General features: G+C 30.1%; 1 protein-coding gene across 3 annotated transcripts in view; it reads left to right on the top strand.

Moving 5' to 3' along the window:
- The first annotated feature begins 3,040 nt into the window (after positions 1-3,040).
- mino (glycerol-3-phosphate acyltransferase mino) overlaps positions 3,041-23,205 on the top strand; it is a 138,619-nt gene continuing 118,454 nt past the window's right edge. The window contains exon 1 of one of the 3 annotated variants that reach the window (XM_014426044.3): positions 3,041-3,126. The gene's annotated coding sequence lies outside the window, so the exon portion shown is untranslated. Of the gene's footprint in view, positions 3,127-6,430; positions 6,539-8,478; positions 8,499-23,205 lie in introns of those variants that run through there. The other 2 variants (XM_014426045.3, XM_067049800.1) reach the window with 2 other exon arrangements.

The raw sequence follows: 23,205 nt of genomic DNA, 5'->3' as shown, positions 1-23,205 counted from the left end.
AATCCAGAGCACAATATTTTTCTGTTGGCAGTCTAAAACAATGCAAACTGAAAACACGTATGGATGCTACAAAAGCGCCTTTTGGTTTGTTTTTTCCAAAACAAGTTACGTCGCACATTCCGGCCAATTTGTACCAGCCAATCCAGAGAACTCATGCATACCTTTGCTAATGCGCGAAGTTACCATTGTTTGGCAAACTTATAGAGGAACATTAACAGTCACATAAATTATTTTATACATGTAATATATAATGTGTTTTCTGGTAAATATGTAATACTGTTATTAAATATTACATTAAACACTATGATTCTAATGAAAATATTTTGAGAGCTCCATCTATCACACCTGCAGAAATACAATGACCTTATTTGATGGAAAGGTCCTGATATTAGTCAGAAATGACAATATATGGATCGTTGAATCTTTATTGCTTTTAGGTACTGTAATAACTCTCAATATACGCAATAATGCTTATAATCAGTGAATATAACAAAATATATATACAATCACTATACATTCGTATAGTAGGGTGATTCAAGGCTCAACTACCATCCGTAAGTTCGTTTTCTATCAATCTAGACTCAGGTTTCCATACAGTGGTTCAAAATGGTATAACTGAACAATATTAGCAGAGAAAATATGTTTAAGTTCAATTCTGGTTGAGATATTATTGTTCTCCTTAGCTGTATGGGTGGGAGAGGGAGAGAAATGCTTTATTCATCCTTGCTGCCCAATCATCCATACATCGGGTCGCTACATTACACAGCATACAAATCAATCCATGACCGGACATAAATAAATTACATATATTTACATGATATAATAAAAAAAAAAAATAAAACAGTTTTTTTTTTCCAGTTTCCTTTTACAATTAATTCCAGTCCTCACACTAAATACAAATATTTCAATTCATTCCATTTTTCTTTTCCTTTATTTTAGTAAAAAAAATGAATAAAAATTAAATACGAAATACACACTTTTTAGGTGATTTTGCTTACTTTAATTTTTTATTTAATCTTTACTATAACTATAAATGTTTACTACTATAAAATGTTTAGTTTTCGATTTATGACCAAAACAACGACGTTTCGATTTTCGTCCTGAAAACACCAAATTAACTATTATTCATTTCATAAATGCAAAATAACCTAGGCTCACCTTGTAAAAAATAGATTTTAATAGATAGAACAATAAAATTAATTAATTATATTGTTTATGCTTACGGAAATGGATTTGGAATAATATTGCGCAATAGGGATAGTCAATTCGTTTTCCAATCTATAAATTTTTTAGCATGATCCTGGTGTAATTTACGAGCATTTTAAATCCTGTGGTCATTCTGATAGTCTAGTCACCCATACAAAAAAAAAAAAAAAAATATTTTGGTGGCCCCTGGAGGCTAAACTCCTGAGCCAGAAGAGGATGTCCTTAGTAGAAAGTGGATCTATTTTGAATGCTTTATATTTACAAGACAAAATCGTACATATATTTTGCTACTATCAATCCCTTCTTAATAATAAGAGACAGAATTCTTAGGAGCGATGAATTTTGAAGAATGAGGTATCAAAAAGAAAGGGAATTCCTTTCTTTTCCCAATTTCGATTCTTACTGGAACTTTAATGAAAGTTATTCATAAAAGTGAGAGATTTCAAAGCTCTAAACAGGCAGATCATCAATTGAGACGGTACGAATTGGACTTTAAACATTTCGACGCGGATATCAATATCAAGTACGTCCCTAAAGAATGTATGTAGATACCTTTTATTTTTAAAGCACAAAGATAAACCGTTTTTGAGTTAGCTCACGAATTAGGCACGGGCCAAACTCCATTCTAACATTAGCTGAGTTACGATGGGATAATTACGCGACGATTGACTGAACAGCTCATCCTACTATTATTTTTTACAGCTCAAATTATTCAACAAGATAACGTTGATTATAAACAAGTCGAACTCAAGATCCTGAAAATGATTGTATCAAATTTCTATGACAATACTACATTTTACTAATAGCAAATTTTGAGCTAAAGACTTGACCAATTTATAGGCTTTATAGAAAGTTAAATTTCCTTTATTTTGAGTGTTGGCAGACTTATGTGCGTCTTATGGATCTAGAGATATGTTTTTTTTAAAAATCCAACATTTTATACGAACAACTAGAAATTAACATTTTGTGAGTTTATTTTGTCAAATATCATAAAAACTACTACTCCTACAAAGAAAAACATTTTTAACTTTTTTGTAGTAAATTTAACTAGCTTTAATTTGAGCGCTGGCAGACATCTGTACGTCACATAGTTCCTGACTTATAGATTTCTCAAAATAAATTAACTAACTACTAATCATTCAGTAGATTTTTTGGAAATTTTGCTTTTTAAAAAGCTATACTGGAGAACTATTGGACGTAAATAGCTCTTTTAGGACTAATATTTTAGCAAATTTACTTTTCTTTAAATAATGTTCTCTTAGATTTTCTAGTGTTGTTGTTAGGTTTTAAGATATAGAGCTCCGAATGAAAAATTGATTTTTTTTCAAGGTTTTGAAAAAGCCGCCATTTTTATTCCCCCTACCTATAGTTGACAGACTCATCAATTTTGTCTAGTAATTATACATAGTTTTCATTAAATTAATCAAAAATTGGGGTGAGATAACTGCCTTTTTTTCTTCCCGGCTCTTGTACTATAGATTTGCGATGATGCCTGTCACTGGAAAGGCAAAAACTGGTTGAAACGTTGTCACTATTAAAAAGTTTTCTCAACTTGTGTTTTTTATCGACCCCACCCCTTACTATCTTCTCCTCATATATATTATCTACGATCAACTATCTTCTCATAATTAAAAAAAAAATAAATAAATAGTAAACTGCAAATTTCCGTCATTAATTTTTTTTTTCAGTGTTCTGAAATAAAATTAACATTTTATATTCCAGAACGCTCAATATGCTGAGTGTTTAAAATTATAAAGGAAATGTACAATAGTAATTAAATAAAAACGTTAAATAAATACAAACCGATTCCTGTGAGTTGGATAGTTGAGGGAACCAACACTTAGAGCGCTGTCAACAGACCGAGTGTCAGTCGCTGTTTTGGTTCCGTTGTGTAGAGTTTGTCGTTGCTTCGATCCACAGGTTTGTCTCCAAATACGTATTCATAACCATTATAAGCCTACAGATTGTCATAAAATCAATAATACTGTTAAAGAAATATACAGAATATATTAATTCTAATAATTTTCATGCATGTTGCAATAAAATCGACCGGTCTCGTAATTGTGCAGAGATCTTGTAAAATGATAGGTTAACAGTGTAAGTTTTTGTAATCTAATCGATCTCTAACCGTTAAAATAACAAGACATTTATCTTTTGACTCATTCGCGTGGCAAGGTGTCAATTAGCTTAAGTGATTGCTTTATCGTTTAGAGTATTGTCAAAACAAATGTTGATATCCTTCCTCTCTCTTTTTTTTCAGTAGCTGGTTCTGCTTATATATTCATAATTTTTTTTTGTTATGAAAAATGATATAACAAGTCGCAATAAAGTTTACACAATACTCATAAACACAAACAGGCGTATGTACGTATATGTATATGTATATATCATACTTATATTAGTCCATGGAGAAACTGTAAAACCTAGTCCGATTCAAGACCTCGCCGATTAAGCGGGAGAGCCGGTTAATCCGGAGAGTTTAAAAGAAGCATCTCCAATATTAATTTAAACTATATATTAGGTAAATATTTAAATGTAATTTAAAACTTTATACTTTGATTATATGCATGTTAATATATAATGAAGTTAAATTTAATCGACCAATTTCATATAAATCTATATATAAAAAAACTATATATTCGTGGGTAAACAAACCGTAAACCTTATTTTGGGTAATAGTATATGCGAAAATGTCTAAGGTAATTAAATTATCTTAAAATAAAAAAATAAAAAAACAACCTAAATTGGACTATCGCCGACGTTATAGCAAATATTGGATCTGTGTTGATACTTAAAGCGTTCTCAATAGGTTTCTATGGTAACCCAATATCTTTTTATCACCATATCTATTATCTTCATTGACATTAATAAATACGGAAATGCTCGTTTTTTCCGTATCTTTGATCTCTGCAAGATCTTAATTGATTTACACGTCAAATTGTTCAGTGCAGTCCTAGAATGGCTTAAGGCTATTGAAATTTTCGATTTATCCAATAGAATGTAATGATTGAGATTGCACATTATTTGGGCATAACTCTAAAAGTATTCATTTTTTAATATAAACGTGACAAAATGATAAGAAGTAAATTGTCTTAGTAAGGAAAATAAAATAACCTTAATTAGACCAGTAGATAGTTGTGAAGTATACATTATTTGCGTATAACCCAAAAAGTATATAATTTTTTTTGTTTTTTCGATTTGATTCCAAACCACGTAGAAACATCCCAGTAAATCGGAGTTGTTTATTTAGCTATTTCCGAATTTGCTTTAAATGGATTCAAGAGTTCCTGACTTAGGGACAGTGTCTTTGACCTTTAAAAAAATTGAAGTGTTTAATCTAGGCGAAATATTTAGTCATTAAAAAAATTTTTTTTTTTTGATTTTTAGAATCGTCTGAAAATTTGGATATAAAGGTTTTTTAAAGATTAACAGATGTCTGATCCCATTTTTTTTCAATGTTCTTCAGTCCGTAAACAAAAAATAAATCCTGTTTTATTACATACATTTCAATAGAAATTTTATATTTTTTTAGTAATTATATTTTTTTCAATTTTTCGATATTATCAAGATAAAATTGTTTTTGCATGCTGATATAAAATCTACTACAATTTTTGGTGTAAAATAATCTATAGGTATCTATAATATCGACATAAATTTTTTTCTAGAGCATATAAAAAAATTATGTTGATATCATTTTCCAAAATGTAGACATATTATAATACTGTATCATGGGTGTTTTTTTTTCTTAGCTTCCACGGCCAATTGAATTAAGCAGTTAAATATGGGTCGATTTTCTTTCAGTGTGGAATCCCAAAAAATATTTAGATCAAAATCGGTGGGTTCACACCTTACATTTGGCCAGTACTTTTTTTTTTTCTTTATTTTTCCCGCCAGTTAGTACGGAGAGGCGGTTATGGGTGGATTCAACTGTTGTTAAAGCTTACATATTTATAGCAAAAATCAAACACAATTGCTGATGCTCAGAATATTCATAATTTCATAATATATAAAGCTCAATTAGTTATGAATACATAACAATAAAAACGTGAGACTTGGCTGTGAGAATTTAAGCAATTAAATTCTTTTGTGTTAGGTTGTGTAGAGATGAAATTTCGTATTTGGTTAGATTTACTATTTTGAAAATAATATTTAACTCTTTTTCTGTTTTTTAAAAGACTTTCATAGGACGAACAGGTAATAAACAAATTGTAAAAACTGAGTAATATTTCATCTTCTCACAGTGAGTGAAAAGTGATTAGTGGTAATATAAATCACAGAACAAGGACCTAAAAAATTGAGATAATATTAATTTCTAATTTTTGTGTATATTTAAAAGAGCGGAGATCAGATAGAGGTGGACATTCCATACAAATAGATGACAGGGGTAATAGTACAACAGCCCAAGAGGAGAAAAAAGGCAGTCTTTATGAATGGTTTTATTAGTAACAAAATAAGGAGCATTGAGGATTTTACGAAGGATTTTGGATTGTAAGGATTGGATACGAGAGGAATTCGATGCTAAAATTTAAGCTCTAATAAAGCTATTTACGTCCAATAGTTCTTGAGATATAGCTTTTTAAAAAGCAATATTTCATAAAAATGTTGTATAGAAAGTACTGAAATATCAGTAGTTAGTTAATTTATTTTGAGAAACTATAAACTAATACATTTTTATGAAACTTTGTTTTTTAAAAATCTATATCTCGAGAACTATTGGACGTAAATAGCTCTATTGGGGCTTAAATTTTATTAAATTTAGTCTACTTTAAATGAAGTTCTCTTAGATTTTTTAGCGTTGTTAGTAGTTGTAAAGATATAGAACTCTGAATAAAAAATTAATTATTTTTAACGTTTTGAAACAGCCGCCATTTTTTATAACCCCTACCTATACTTGGCAGACTCATCACTTTTTACTAGTAATTATAGCTAGTTTTTAATTAATTAATCAAAAATTGGGGTGAAATAACTGCCTTTTTTTCTTGGCTCTTGTACTATCACCTCCCCAATTGGAAATTCTCAGAATAGTTTTATAATACATCCTTCATATCAAGTAAGGTTAAAACTAGTAATGGATCGAATTTAATTTTTCACCGTAATCGAAATCGATTTTCGGCTTCTGTTATTTATCTATTATAACTAATCTATATCTGTTAATTATTTTTAAAAAATGTTATTTATCTATTATATTATGTGATGTAAAAATATGTAACTTATATTTGTGCAGTCACGGATTGATCAGTATGCTGTGTAATGTAGCAACCCGATGTATTTGGGCAGCATGAATGAATAAAGTATTTCTTTCTCTCTTCGGCTGAAATCGAAACCTATTAAGGTATTCGGACAATTGATTTATTTATTATTATTTTCATATTTCATATTTTTATATTTAGCAACAGGAGAAAATAAAATCATTAGACAATTTTCACTTAGCATTCTACATAACCTCAAGTTTTGTGCAGATTGGTGTGTTAATTACATTAATTTTATTTATCCAAGTTTTTAAAGATGATTTTTGAAAAAGAAGTTTCTTTTATACCAATTTTGGATCCTGCCTCAGACCTGCGACTGATGTGAGTACAGTCCTGTTGCCCGAATACCAGCATTCCTTTACTTGACATTAAAGACGAGGCATGCGCGTCTTAGCCTGTCCAACTCTATTCTGAACGCCAGCTGATAGATCCCCCCTCGAAATGGTTACTCCATTTCTGATGTATATTTTGCAGATGGGTTTTATGGGATAATCAATTTTTTCCTTTATTGTTAAGAGAACCTACACCTTCAATGGCAATAAAACCAACGATGGGTATTAATTTAAATTCCAATAAAAAAAAAAAATGTTGGCCATCTATTTTTTACCCCGATCTTATTTTTATAGGGAACAATTAAGCTTAAGTTATAAAACGGTTGTACGCTCTAAGAACTAAACAGACGTTTAACTAAAAGTTTCATTTACGCATCCCCATTACTCCCGCCAGCTCTCATGCACTTTGTCTTCTCTTCATTTATAGTCAGAATTAATTATACAAAAATAAATTAAAAACAAAAAATAGAACAAATTATTTGCATTTTTTTTAAACACACATTTACATATTATTTATGAATTGCTGGAAGCACGGTGGATGTTACTCCTACTGACTCCAAAAACCCGGGTTTGAATCCAGGCTGTGGCTGATAATTTTTTATTCTGATAATGTAGCCGCGAGCCAACCCTGTGGATTCTGGTGCCCTCCTGGGGCACACCCAACCTCTATGAAGTGGGTATCCTTAATTGGGGGAAAAATCGGACGGTTGAGCGTGATCTTGAAGAAATTACCTCCTAGTATAAAAAATTTTCCGAGAATAGTAATTCATTGCAAAGTGCTGAACCCTAATTATTATTATAAAAACTACTTTTATTTTTGTTTGTCTGATAATCGAATACTTTGGTGCTTCAAATGTTTTTTTATTTATTCTTTATAGATTTTTAAGCTAATTTAACCTTAAATATGTCACCAAATGTCGTGTTTTAATATAAATCAACTACGTAATGATTAATTAATTAATAATTGGTGAAATATTGTACAGCCTTCATATTATAAGGATTTATCCCCTTTTGGATCTCAACCCTAAATTCGGATAAAAAATTAGATTGAATTTATTACATTTTATGCGGCTAAGTGGACCACCTTAAAGAGGACGCTAAACAGTGTACAAAAATTTATAAAAATGGATTTATAATATGCTTCTCCATGTTTCATGTCTTTTTTATTTTGTTGTATGATACTTTTTATTTATTGATAGATATTACAATCTACCACACAGTTGTGGGTGAGTGATTTGGAGTGATGAATGATCATATTCATACTAAAATAAAATAAAATAAGAATAAAAATAAATAAAGAAAAAAAAAATAAAATCTCTCTTAAAATATATACAAACAAAGGATAAAGAAAATGAACATAATCAAACAATGTGCATGAAAAAATAAATAAATAAAATAAAATAATAATAAAAATAAAATAATCTCTAGTCATGTTTATACTCTATATATTGTATATATTCACACAATCAGGATCCCTGAGCCCACTCTATCCCCACGTGTGGGAGGGCGAGGGGGGAGGAGAGGGTAGAGCAGAGCTCAAAAGTCTTCATATCTAGTATCATAAATGCTGTTGATACTTTATAAACTATTTGGTGAATACAAAATGTTTTAGATGCAAATATTTCCCATCCTGTTTTCGTTATGCTTTTGTGTTTGGCATAACCTCGTTTATAGTCGTACTGTCCATCGCCAGAGTCACATTTCAACAAAGGTAATTTTCTCATAAGAGTTCCTTTTTTTTTATTTATTTTGAATTTTGTACCGATATGAATTCCACCGATATTCGTGTAATTTTTTTGTATGAGTGTAAACTTGGCAATAAAGGTTACGCTGCACGCAATATAAACCAGGCGATTGGGGAGAATACTATTAAAGATAGACAAGTGCTGCGTTGGTTTGAAAAATTTCGGTCTGGTGATTTTTCACTACAAAGCGAACCCGGGAGGAAAACCCTAAACGACCGTGATGGTCGCATTCATCGCACAGAACAATTGCGAAATTAAATTAATTGAAATATGAAGTTTTGCAGCAACTAGCCTATTCGCCGGATCTCTCCCCAACAGAATTTCATTTTTTTCAACATTTGTATCTGTTTTACGGGCTAAACAGTATAATAAATTCGATATCCGAATTTATTGATTCTAAAGATCAGATCTTATTTAAGACAGAAATCTATGCTCTAAAGTCCCGCTGGGAAATTTGTACTGAAGCGAATCGAACATATTTTGATTAAATAAACAGCTTGTGAAAAAAGATATGCAGTTTCGTATATTCACATAAAAATATATTTCATATGCACCAATCTAATATTATAGCTGGAGGTGATTTTATTATTTACAGTATATGCATCTCGCAACTGAGTCTTCTTTCATCTTCATCTTGTATTTTGTGTAGTTCCTGTGTATGGAGACTGGACATTCCACAGAGGAATTCCATTTGACAGAAGTCAAGTCACTTAAGTTTTGTAAATCTGGAGTTAGTATATTGGTATTTGATGTTAAAAGTTCACCATTGCTGACACGATCGGGTGGGAGTCACATGTTGCTGGGAACTTGCTGTGTATAACGCTGATGACCTTTCTGCATAGTGCTGGGCCAAGTGTAGTATGCAATATTTGTGTAATGTGTGGGGCGAGGGCGTTTCTCAGGAGCAGTAGGGGCTATTCGAGGAACAAGAGGACACTACCATTACATTCCTTCAATTAAATGATAATTGATTTTTTATACACCAAAACAAAGTTAATCAGGATGTGTCGAATAAAAAAGTTTTTTTTTTTATTTACGAATAACAATTAATTATAATCTAACTTTCTATCAGGAGTGTACAGAAAAATGTACACCGTCCCATTGGCAATTCCTGAGTTAAGTACGCCGGAAAATAATAAAAAATCATCCTTACACTCAAGCATATATTAAATCAAAATTAGAAAAATTGCAGAGATCAGTGGAGGTGATAGGGTTGAACCTTCATAATGAGACAACTAGTACAAGAGCCCAAAAGCTGAAAAAAGGCAGTTTTTACAATTTTTTATTACTTTAATGAAAACTACGTATCATTACTCGTCAAAATTAATGAGTCTGCCAAGTATAGATAGGGGGAATAAAAAATGGCGGTTGTTTCAACACAATAAAAAAATTAATTATTCATTCGGAGCTCTAATCTTTTTTTTTGTAATATATATAGATAGTTCACCGTCTAAGTTCAAATATGAAGAAGATGGTCAGGGATGCGTTAAAAAAAAAACATTTTTGTACGTTGAACAGCCCTGATGGAGCATCTGCCCTCCTCTAGAAGTGGCAATAAATTATTAATAAAATATATTTATGTTTATTTTTACCCACCAACTGAAATAGTTAACGTGATTACGGGGTACGAGGAATGTATATGTATCTCGGTATTGCTCTAACAGCAAAAATATATACCGAACACTATCCATAAGGGAAGAAAATAAGATATCATGTTATAATTAATTATTGTTTTGAAGTCAAAACCACTATTTTCGAATTCATGCAATCCATTTCGATTTCATTATTGTAGAAAAATCATCTCAGAAAAAATATATTACATCAATAGACACGATATATTCTAGATAGAAATATGATGAAAAAATACATAAAGAAGATGTATCATTTCTCCAAGATTCCCGGTCATGAGGTGCGTGACTATAGATGAGTTTTAAAAAGTAGGTCCTACCTGAAAACCTCAACTTTTCGCCGCGCGTCAGCCGCACGTGTCGCGTCTAAGTTAAAAAGCGATCATTTCTTGGTGAGATTATAGTAGATGACCTATAACTTTTTTATTTGATTATAAGTTTGATCGTGAGAAATTTATAAATATTTATCACACAATCACTAAATATAGAAGGTATGTTATGCTAATTAATTTTTTTTTTTTTAACATCTTTGAATTTTCTTATTCCAAAAATATTAATAGTCATTTTTTCAGTAATCTTCTCTTTTAAGGGATCGCCATTTTCGCCAAAACCGAACCGTTTTCGATGATAGTCTAGAAGCCAAGAAGTTTCAATAAGGATAAAATGTTCCCTAGCAAAGGAAGAGACCATTAAAATTCAATAAAATTAACAGGAAAAATCCATTGCATAAAATATTAAGTTTTCAACTTGTTTTTCTGTAATGCTATGCACATAAGCTATAGCACTTTTAATTTTTAATACTTATCGCCAAAAACCCTGATTGTTACATCCTGGTTTATTATTTTAATTAAATATTTATTATTATTAGCATATGATGAGTTCAATCACCCGACTTTACTGGTTAGTGTGATCCAAACAGAAGGGCTGTCCGAAGCTCAGGTGGTTGAGGTGCAGGTCTCGGCAACCGGAGAACTGCGGGCCCAGCGGGAAGGGTAGCGGTCCCACGAAATGAAAAAGTTGACCTCCCACCATGGTTAGAATAGAGTGTTCATCTCTAGATATGTGAAAATTGATTAGGAATGGGGTCATAAAAAAAAAGTCCAAAACCTAGTCCGGTGCGCGCATCACAAAATTTTCACTGGCTACCTTAATTACGTCACCAATATTTTATTTTTCTATCCCTTCAAAATTTCGTATTATACGGTTTCTTGAGATGGGAATAGCGAATTTAAACTTTGGTTCTACCAATAATGCATGCAGCATTTTAATAAAAAACAACTAAGCTTTATTTATATCTGAATATAATCGGGAGATATCGAGTGATCTCGGCCTTTTCCGGTTCGAACTCCTATCTCTATTTCCCTCCTTTTTTTTCTCCATTAATATAAATAAAATTATTTAAGAGGAAGATTTTTTGAAAATTTGGCATTTCAATGGACGGGTAAAACTGGTTTAATCAGGATAAGAACAATCTAGTATTAAGTGCAACTTTATTGTTCATTGATTTTTCGATTTTAATCAAAATTTGATAATTTAGAAATATCGTGAAAAATCTTTTCTATAAAATCGTAATTTTGATTTTATACGTGCAATATCAGTTTCGTAGGACTTTTCGATTTTGACTTAGGCTGTACACGCAGAGGCCTTTATGCGATATTTGGTTATTTATGTTTAAGATAATTTTTCCTTTTCCTATATTTTCCATATATTGCTAAGTGAAAGTAATAGTTTCCTGTACCATCGTTAACATTGATCTAATTATTAATATCTTTGTGGATAATTTAATTAAATCTTCTATTATGTTTATATTGTTCTAGGGGATCCCTCCTTGCTATAGTTTACAAGTTATTTTCAAAAACTTTCAGAAAATTGAACGGGTTACCTTGGGAACTCGTCCAAGTAACTTTAAAACAAGAGTAAAAAGTTGCATTCCAATTGCTATTTACGTCCAACATTTCGTAAAAAAAAATAACGAAAAATACAGTAGTTTTTAATTAATTTTTGAAAAAAAAATAATCATGAGACGTACAGACGTCAAATTAAAGCTAGTTTAATGAGCTATAAAGCTGTTTATTACGTTTATCTTCACAAGAGTAGTAATTTGTATGACATTTGACAAAATAAATTCACAAAATGTTGATTTCTAGTTGTTCTTACAAAAGTTTTGATTTATGAAAACAATATATCTGAGGAACAAGACTTAGCGATACCTGCCAGCATTCAAATTAAAGTTACTTTAACGTACTAAAAGGTAGTCTATGACGTTTATCTTCGTAGGAGTAAAAGTTATCATATTTGCTAAAATAAATTGATTTCTTGTTATTCAGACAAAATTTTATATGCGAAATTCATATCATATTATGCAATAATTATAAAAACTACTACCCCTATAAATGCAATAATCTACTTTATGGTAGCTTTAAACTATTTTATGATAAATTTAACTAGCTTTAATTTAAGTGCTGACTAACATCTGTACGTCTTATGGTTTCTGAATTAAAGTTTTTCATAAATTAAACTTATTGTCTGAACAACTATAAATCAATTAATTTTAGCAAATATCATGAAAACTACTATCCGTACAAAGATAAAGGTAATAAATTACTTTATAGTACATTAAACTAGCTTTGATTTGAGGGCTACTAGACATCTGTACGTCAATTGTTCCTGAGATAAGATTTCCCAAAATAAATTCACTAACTACTGATTTTTCTTTAAAATGTTGCTTTTTAAAAAGCTATATCTTGGAAACTATTGAACGTCAATATAGATAGCTCTATAAGGACTCATATTTTAGCAAATTTACTATACTTTAAATGATTTTCTTTATAGTTTTCCAGTATTGTTGATAGTTTAAACGATATAGAGCTCCGAATGAAAAAAATTAATTTTTTTCGACGTTTTGAAACTGCTGGCATTTTTTATTCTCCATACTTGGCAAACTCATCAATTTTGACTAGTAATCATATATAGTTTTCATAATAGTAATAAAAAATTGGGATGAAGTAACTGACTTTTTTCTCTCCTCTTGGGCTCTTGGACTATAAAGAGAATAACTTGGATGCCATAAACTTAAAATTATGTTTGATTATTTTGTGGATGGTATTTTTTAAAAAATCTTTTCGGTCTTTTCCAAAACTTTAAATTTGTCAAGAACTAGGAACCTAAAGGGCCACTTAAACGTTATTTCCTATCTAATTGAAAATTACTTTAAAATATTATAATGTCATTTAAACAAATATAAATTGTACATCATTGATAACTGATTAGAAATTTTTTCAAACTATAACTGAATAATTACGACCTCTTAGGACTGAATGACAACTAAAGATTCAATCTTGCATTGTTCAAATATTGCTGCGTCACTATCAACAGATATATTAATTGAATCAGCTTCTTTTGACGGGTTGTAAATATTCCGGTTCGAATTTAATAATGAATCAACTTAAGTGGCATTAGACATATTATAAATTTTCATTTTCACACGGAAATGATTATATCCTTATGTTGATTATATTTTTTTTCTGCTTTAATCTATTTTAAAAATATTTTCTTATCACTATTATGTTCCCACGCTGAAATTTACCAAGGTCTGAGAAACTGTAAAGGCTCAAGGCACAAATTAACGATTGTAAGTATATAAAAATATGAAAAATTCACCGATAGCTCATTTTCATTTACGGACAAAAAAGTATTTTGAAATTGTAATTTCGGTTTATGAGTTTCACAACTTCCTATGTACGTATTAGAGTAATTGGTCGAGAAGACTTTAATGTGGTAATTTGAATTTTTTTTTCAAATATTTTTTAATCAGCCACTTTTTCCATAAGGATTACTTTGGAGATCTTCGATGGATGCAAAAAATACCTAGGCAAATATTGATTTTAAAATTCTTAATAATTCAAACCTATGATTTGAGGACGTGATAGCTGAGCACGCTGAAGAGAAGGATGTGGGTTCGATTCCCAAATGGGCCAAGCAATATTTATTTTTGGGTGGCCCCTAGACATGAATCTTGAGGTTCCCTGGGGCTTCATTGGTCCACAAAGGAACATTCGTGACAAAACTGATCTGCGATTGAAATTTGTTTTTATATTTGGCATTATTTCTAATTTCTTTGGTATTAATTAAATATTATTTTACTCATGGAAAATGATTAAATATTTTGTTCTCAAGATTATAAACAGGGAGTCTAAGTCCTCCTTATAGTTTGTGATGATTCTATTTTATTATTTATTTTCCCTATAAAACCAAACGTAGTACAAAAAGTATTTTCTAATGTTCTATACTTTCTAATCCTGAGCATATTCGTTCTTTATCTTATTTTCACATTCATTTTAAGTTTATTTTCGTTTTACATGCAAGAGCACTGAATTCGGTTTGCGCATCAGGGAAAACATTTTTATTTATTTAATGATATTTTCAACTGTATTTACATAAAAATACATCCAGTAATTTGATGTAAGATCATAATGGTATGATACAGGCGTGTAGAGAAAATACCCATTGGTAGCACTCAAATAATATTTCTACACTAGGTGGTCTCGAGGCCATATTCTTTTCTGACACCTTGGAGGACCTGCCTATTTGACCATCATTGTATTAAATTAAATATGGATTCTTACCTCATTCAATCCTTACAAACTAAAATATCTGTAATTTGTAAAAATTTGTAAATTCTTCTATTATAAAATCTCTCATCATCCAAACCCTTTATTTTCTAACATTGCTGCCTCTTCTACTCCCGATAGTCCTCCCAGGCGTCTGAAAAGAAGACGGCCTCGAGTAGTTTCTCCATAAATCTTTGATGTTATAGCTTATTACATGTATTTTTATTTTTAGCTTAAATAAAGCTGAAAATTTCAATAAGTGTAGGAAGAAAAATTCAAGATTGGGCTTTCATTGCTCAATTAATAAGACCATGCTTTATAGAAGCTATCCATGACAAGCAGAACAAAACATAAATATTCGCAGCCGTCTCGGAACCTGCCCTTAGTAGTTATGCGTCCACTGCCTTTCCAATCATGTCACCCCACTCCATCTGTTTATTATAACTTTCTTTTATTTTTAATTTCACTTTTTAATCAATTCGTACTATTAAATTATTAAACATTATTTTTTATTTCATAATGGTACATATGTCAACCTGTTATTATAAAGATCAATGCATATAACATTACTAATTTATTTTTAGATTTGACTTGAGTAAATTTCCTTAATAGATCAATGTAGATAGGTAATAATTGATGTCCTTATGAACTAACATCTTGATTGCTTCATGTAAAAGAAATAAATATATGTGTAATACATATTTTTAATTAGGTTGACACGCAGCTCAATGGTGTTGAATGATTTCGTATATTTTTATATAATATTTCTGTAAATCACGGGTCGTGCTCCTGATTCATTGGAAGGCTGACAAGTGCCTTCATGATCTGTTTGTTATCTCTTTCTTTGGTTCCAATCCACACTGATATTCAAGGCGAAAGTTACTAATGGCGATATATAGGTAATGTTCTATTAATATTTTTGGAAAATGTTTAAAATATTGAGTGCTAGGGGGGTAACCCCCTGTCCGCTTGATGACGGGTCTGCTCCCACGTTACAAATTTTACAACTGTTCATTTATTGTATAATAAACATTAATATAATTGATAATGCTTCTCTCATATTGTTAAGGCTTTAAGTTTTGAACTCGCTGTGAGAGTAAAATAAAATATTACAGGGTGGTCACTTTTATATAATAGAGAATTATCAAGATATTTATAGTTATAATAGAGAGTTATCGAGATATTTATAGTTTCAATAGAGAGTTATGAAGATATTTATAGTTATAATAGAGAGTTATCAAGATATTTATAGTTATAACAGAGAGTTATCGAGATATTTATCGTTATAATAGAGAGTGATGAAGATATTTATAGTTATAATAAAGAGTTATCGAGATATTGATAATTATAATAGAGAGTTATAGAGATATTTATAGTTATAATAGAGAGTTATTAATATATTTATAGTTATAATATTAGTTCGCTGAGTTAAATAATGTACAGAGGTTACTTTGCCATGTCCTAGACTCTGACCACTAATACCTCAGTGTTTAGGATGATCAAAATGTTAATAAAACCGTGGTTTGTTTGGTTTTGTTTAGAGGCGTAAAACATCATTGACCATAAACACCTTTTATCCCTTATTTAATTTTGCTTATATTTGTTTTATTTTTATCATTATTATTTTTTTTTTTTTTTTTTGTCTGTTCGATGTTATATTTGTCTCAGTAAACCTTTTGATTTTAATTTAAAAACGGAAATTATATTTAATTTAACAATATTTTTGCGGTATTAAATAAGAAATGAACCGTTAAAGTTGATTCATAACATTTGAAACAAAGTATTTACATCGAATCGACATTGAAATTTTTTCTATGGATGTCGATCCTATGTGAATACTTTGTTTCAAATGTTATAAATTAACTTTATCGGTTTATTTCTTATTTGATAAAGCACAAATATACTTTTATAAAGACATTATTTGATTAAATTAACATACATCTGGTAAATATTCTGGAACTAAAGTTGAACTTATAAGTTATGTATTTCTATGAGATCTTATCATGTACCACCCAAGGATGTACCCAGGATCAAAATTAGGCGGAGGTGCAAGAGATGGTATTCAGGTAGTGACATTTCAACACGGAATAGGGAAATGACACCTTAATTAAAGAATTTTATTTATAATTAAAACAGCGCTTTATTAGTTATTAAAATTATTTGCTTGAATAATAAAATAATATTCATTAAATTAATAATATTTTTTCAAGTTTAGGGGGGGGCAGCTGCTTGGTATGTCCTTTATTTTGTTCCTTTTTTGGTGAAAACAGCTTAAATCGAACTTAATAGTCGACAAAAGACACAATTGTGTGGATACAGACTTTTATTACTTCATTTGTTAGTCCTAGTCATGGTTTTGCGGCAGGTCGTAAACGTTTAGAACCCAGCATAAGGAGTATGGTAGATAAAATTATAAATAAAGCATGTATGGAGTAGAGAAAAATGGAAGACAGATATTGAATATGCAGGGGGCTGCAACATGTCCCAACCGAGTTAAGATAAGAAGAATTTTACAATTTTTTTTATAAACTTTAATATTGTGCTAAATTACTATTGAGACTTTAGTTTATGAAACTTCTAGATTGGTTATAGGTGAATAAAACTGAAATATCTTCAGGACCACTTGGTTGTAAAGTTTTCCTACCACCAAAATGCAGTGACAGTTTCCATTAAAAAAAAAACTTGAATTTTTTTTTCACTAATGGTAATAAGGTCCATGAAGTGTCTTGGGTTCAGAATTTAAGAAAATTTTCTTTCTAAACCAACGGTTGTGTTAGGTGAATGTTTGATCAGGATCACGCTCTACTGCCAGATTAGAAAGTGTTAGGGATTTCACTCTTATCTTTCCTGAAACTCGAACATCCGATTTGACCGAGAAAAAAAAATGCCAAAATCGACGGAAGGCTATCTCCCGAAGATCGCCTCATATCCCCAGAACAGTCCCAGACTGCGTGATGTCTGATCTGGTGACACTGCATGTGATTTCATATCAACTCTGACCCTAGACCCGTGTCCACATCATAGATAAATGTAACTCTTTATTTATGTTGATGTTTGCATTGTCATTCCTACGTAAATCATTAAAACTTCAATCGTATTTTTTATATCTTCATTTATGTATTAGAGATATGCATACCATCTCTTAATACATTAATAGCAGTGGCCAGATATTTGTTCATCTATTTGCTTCTTGGCTCTTAATTCAGGCATACTTCGACATGAATTCGAATCATGTAAAACATTGATCATAGTTTTATATTGCTCGAGGTTGAAAGTTTTAGGATACTTGTACAAATTAACTTATTCGAAGTTTTTCTGTTCGGATTGAATTTTTTGTTTTAAATATGAAAACATTGTTTCATTTACCAATTTATTTGTGATTCATGAAAAAATCAAATAAATAACGTCACGATACTAAAAAATTAATACTCAGTTGAATAATTCCATGATACGAACTCAATTATTCCTATCCTTACAATTAGTTCTAATTTTGACTCATAATATCCGCGATCAGCGGGAGATGAAGACACTGAAATACCTTCGTAGCAAACAGGGCATACAGTTGCAACTGTTAAAAAATATTGATTTTTAATGTAATATCATATTTTATTTCGTTATGTAACACATTTTAAACTTATTATCAACACGATTCACAACACAGAGAATAATAATTTAAAATATAAAACTGCAAGTTTCGCTCTTTTTGAGTTAAATTAAACTAAACTAATTACAAAAGACTCATTTAAATGGCTATAATAATTTGGACTTTAAGTCTTGAGCGTTGTAGCTCCACTAATTCATCGCATATAGTATCCAAACCTTATAGCCCAAAATCCTTCGTGAAATCCTTAATGCTCCTTACTTTGCTACAAATCAAGTCATCCATCAGGACCTCAATGTTCCATATGTTACCGATTTCGCAAGAACCAGATACCCATCCTTCCATGATAAACTTCTTAAGCAACCAAACCCATTTGTTTCTAACATGGCCTCTCCTTCATTACCTGATGATCCTCCTAGGCGTCTGAAAAGAAGATGGCATAGAGATCTTCTTTAGATTTGTTATTGGAGTTCTCCATGGGTAAATTCTCCACACGTCTGTTCATGCCATTGTATCACTAACATCAGAATTTACTTGTTGGGTATATTTTAATATAGTTGCAAAAATCAATAATAAAATGAAACTATTTTGTTTCTTTGTTGCTAAATAAGAGGATTTATATTTTTCATGCAATTGAATGTTTAAACATACTGTCCAAATATAAGCAATACACATATTTATTTATTTTCATTTGGTATTATAATTTTTGTCCTTATTATATTCATGGTTTAGAATAGAACAATATGAGGTAAGGCATTGTTTGACAAGTGAAGAGTCGAATTCAAGGTAAAAACAAGACACAAATAATGCAAGTTACAGATATTCTTGGAATAGTATTAATCAATAATCTTGGATCAACTATAAAAAATCTCATTGTTTTAAAAAATATTCATTGTTACCTTTTTTAACTTAGATTCTCATACAGCCATCAACCCTTCATTATACCGTCAGGTCTGACTTTGTCATGGCTAGTGGCAGTATCATATGCAGTCGACATTTTTAAAGCTGAATATCAACCTTCCCAGGTATAACCATTTTATCACTGAGCTTTTGGACTCTTCTCAGTCAAAATTTTTTTAGAATTTCTTATCTATCCATAACAGCTGATTTCTTGATTAGGGACTCAATCAGTGAGCTTTAGTGGTTTTAAGGTTGTTACGTTTAGAAAAACACCCTAAAAACTTGTAAGTTGAATTAGCTACACAGTTTATTTGGGTGTACAATGAAAGTTGCACCGAACTTAACGAAGTGTCTTTATCTACGATTATTATAATTTTTTTTTTTATAATATTTTTTAAATTACAACTAATAAACAGAAACTGGAGACAGTACTGGAGAGGAATGAGTGGGGGAGTCTATGTAAAGACAACCCATTTCTAAAGTAACTTCTGCATTTAATACACTTTAATTTCTTATTATTGAAGTCGAGTTATTTCATTCGGGATTGGTCTAGATTTGTCCAAAATTGTGCTATCTAAGTAGGGTTTTTGGAATAGTACTCAGTAAAAGATGGAAAATATTTAAAAAAGAGTATAGTAGGCCTCAAAAGTATCAAAAAAAGTTAAAATAAACTTTTGTCCGATTTTATAAAGAAAAGCAAGAAATTTGAGGGTTTTTTTTACGTCACGTTTTTTGTTGAATAGGAAGCTGTAACTTACTCTAAATTGCGGCAAAGTTAACTAGAAATTTAACTTAGGTATCAAATCCTTACAATCAAAAATACTTCGTAAAATCCTCAATGCTACTTACTTTGTCAAAAATAAAACTGTAGTACAAGATCCCAAGAGGAGAAAAAGGTCAGTTATTCCACCCCAAATTTTTGATTAATTTAATAAAAACTAGGTATGATTACTAGTCAAAATTGACGAGCCTGCCAAGTATAGGCAGAGGGAATAAAAAATGGCAGTAGTTTCAAAACGTAAAAAAAAATTAATTTTAAGCTCTATATTGTTTAAACTATCAACAACACTTGAAAACGTAAGAGTACACCATTTAAAGTATACTAAATTTGCTACAATATGAGCCCTAATAGAGCTATATATTTTCAATAGTTCCTGAGGTATAGCTTTTTAAAAAGCACTATTTAATAAAAAATGCACTGAAAAATCAGAAGTTAGCGAAGATTTATTTTGAGAAATCTATATTTAAAAAACCATTTGACATATAAACGTGTATCAGCACTAAAATTAAAGCTAATTTAATGCAATATAAAGTAGTTTATCTTCGGAGGAGTATTAGTCTTCAAGATATTTGCTCAAATAAATTGACTTATAGTAGTTCGGACAAAGTTACATGTGCATAAGTTATATTCATAGGTGAGAATCGTAAAAACTACTACACCTACGCACATAAGTGCCATAAACTACTTTAGTAAGTTAAATTATATTTATTTTGAGTGCTGGCATATATATGTTCGTCTTATAGTTCCTGGGATATATTTTTTCTAAAATCGAACGTTTTATCCGAACAACAAGAAATTAACATTTTGTAAAATTATTTTGACAAATGTCATAAAAACTACTACACCTACGAAGATAAGTGCCATAAACTACTTTATAGTAAGTTAAATTATATTTATTTTGAGTGCTGGCATATATATGTTCGTCTTATAGTTCCTGGGATATATTTTTTCTAAAATCGAACGTTTTATCCGAACAACAAGAAATTAACATTTTGTAAAATTATTTTGACAAATGTCATAAAAAATACTACCCTTACGAAGATGAACGTTATGTAATACTTTATTGTACATTTAACTAGCGCTAACAGACATCTTTACGTTTTATATTTCCGAAGATATAGATTTCTCTAAATAAATTTATTAACTACTGATTTTTTAGCACATTTTTTGTGAAAAGTTGGACGTAAATAGATATTAAGATGCAACCGAATGCAACTTTATACTCTTGTTTTTAAACGGACTTGAACAAGTTCCCATGGTAACTGGTATAATTATTCGAAAGTTTTTAAAAATATCATGAAAACTACGACTCCTATAAAGATAAATATCATAAACTACTTTATATTCCATTAAACTAGGTTTAATTTGAGTGTTAATAGTTTTTACGTCGAATGGTTTTTGGGTTATAGGTTTCCTAAAATAAATTTACTGACTATTGATCTTTCAGTACAGTTTTTTTATGAAATGTTGCTATTTATAAAAAGCTATATCTCGGAAACTATTGAACGAAAATAGCTCTATTAGGGCTCATATTTTAGCAAATGTACTCTAATTTAAATTATGTTCTCTTAGGTTGTCTAGCGTTGTTGGTAGTTTTAAAGATATAGAGCTCTGAATGAATAATTAATTTTTTTTTACGTTTTGAAACAGCCGCTATTTTTTATTACCCCTACCGATAATTGACAAACTCATCAATTTATACTGGTAATTATACATAGTTTTCATTAAAGTAGTCTGGAATTGGGTGAAATAACTGTTTTTTTTCTGCCCGGCTCTTGTACTAATAAGACTGCATCATACCGTTGTATTATAACTTATTTCACATTGACTTGTTGTGTTTTATTTAATACCGTTTTGAATTTCAATTAATAAATACATTTTTAAAAATGGCTTCATAATCCTTAAGTGGTGAAAGGCAAACCCCATTCTGTCCCTTTTGTTTTCCCTGTATTGTCGTGTACTAAAAGACTGTATTGCCGTGTACTAGAAGACTGTATTACCGTGTACTAGAAGGCTGTATTGCCGTGTACTAGTAGACTGTATTACCGTGTACTAGAAGACTGTATTGCCGTGTACTAGTAGACTGTATCACCGTGTACTAGAAGACTGTATTGTCGTGTACTAGAAGACTGTATTGCCGTGTACTAGAAGACTGTATTGTCGTGTATTAGAAGACTGTATTCCCGTGTACCAGAAGACTGTATTCCCGTGTACCAGAAGACTGTATTGCCGTGTACTAGAAGACTGTATTGCCGTGTACTATATTGTTCCTGATTTTATAGAATAGTCATTTATATTAATAGGAACTGTTAAACCTCCAAGAAAGCAAAGAACAGAATGTATTACAGAAAAGTCAATTACACCGGTTGTAAATTTTATGTTTGAAGATAACATGTTCGATTCTTTTATTGATAATATATTACTGATCTTTCAGTACTGTTTTTTATGAAATGTTGATATTTAAAAAGCTATACCTCGGAAACTATTAAAAGTAAATAAATCTTATTAGAGCTCATTATAAATATTTATAAATTAAATAAAATTATATAATAAATAAAGGAAATCTAAGTAATATGCGTACTCGACAAGAGAGAGTAATATTAATAATAAGTGTTTGTTCAATAATTATAATTTAAAAGCTTTAAGTTGAAGTTGTATTTGTTGACTTGCGAAACGTGATATCTACCATAGTTGACCCTGGTCATATTACAAAAGATTCCTATTACATCATTAAACCACTTATTCTATCACATTCCATTCTCAGGATTATTTACTTACCACATCTAGAACTGAAGTATTTTAGAATACATAATTTATTTGATGAGATATTTATTAAGTATATAATTAATTTATTTATGAAAAAACTGGAATAAGTTAATTGTGTTTAATTATGAGAAATAGCTCACGCTATTTAAAAGTATTTTCTAGTCTATGAAATATAAGTACACATTTTTATTGTTGAGTTTTTCAATTGCAATAAAATAATTTTGGAAAGAAAGTTTTTACGTTTTTTTCTACTTTTTATTTTTTATCTACTTTACTTTTTATTTTGTACTTTGTAAGCAATATTTTTATTAATTGCTTTTTATATTGTCTAAAATAGACCGATATTCAATCGTTATCATTCCATTAGAATATCATAAAATAAATTAC

Source organism: Halyomorpha halys, unplaced genomic scaffold (genome assembly GCF_000696795.3).
Source record: "Halyomorpha halys isolate HHAL.00 unplaced genomic scaffold, Hhal_1.1 Scaffold547.1, whole genome shotgun sequence".
Classification (NCBI taxonomy): Eukaryota; Metazoa; Arthropoda; class Insecta; order Hemiptera; family Pentatomidae; genus Halyomorpha; species Halyomorpha halys.
The sequence above is the reverse complement of the archived record's forward strand: the minus strand, read 5'-3'. Positions and strand labels throughout refer to the sequence as shown.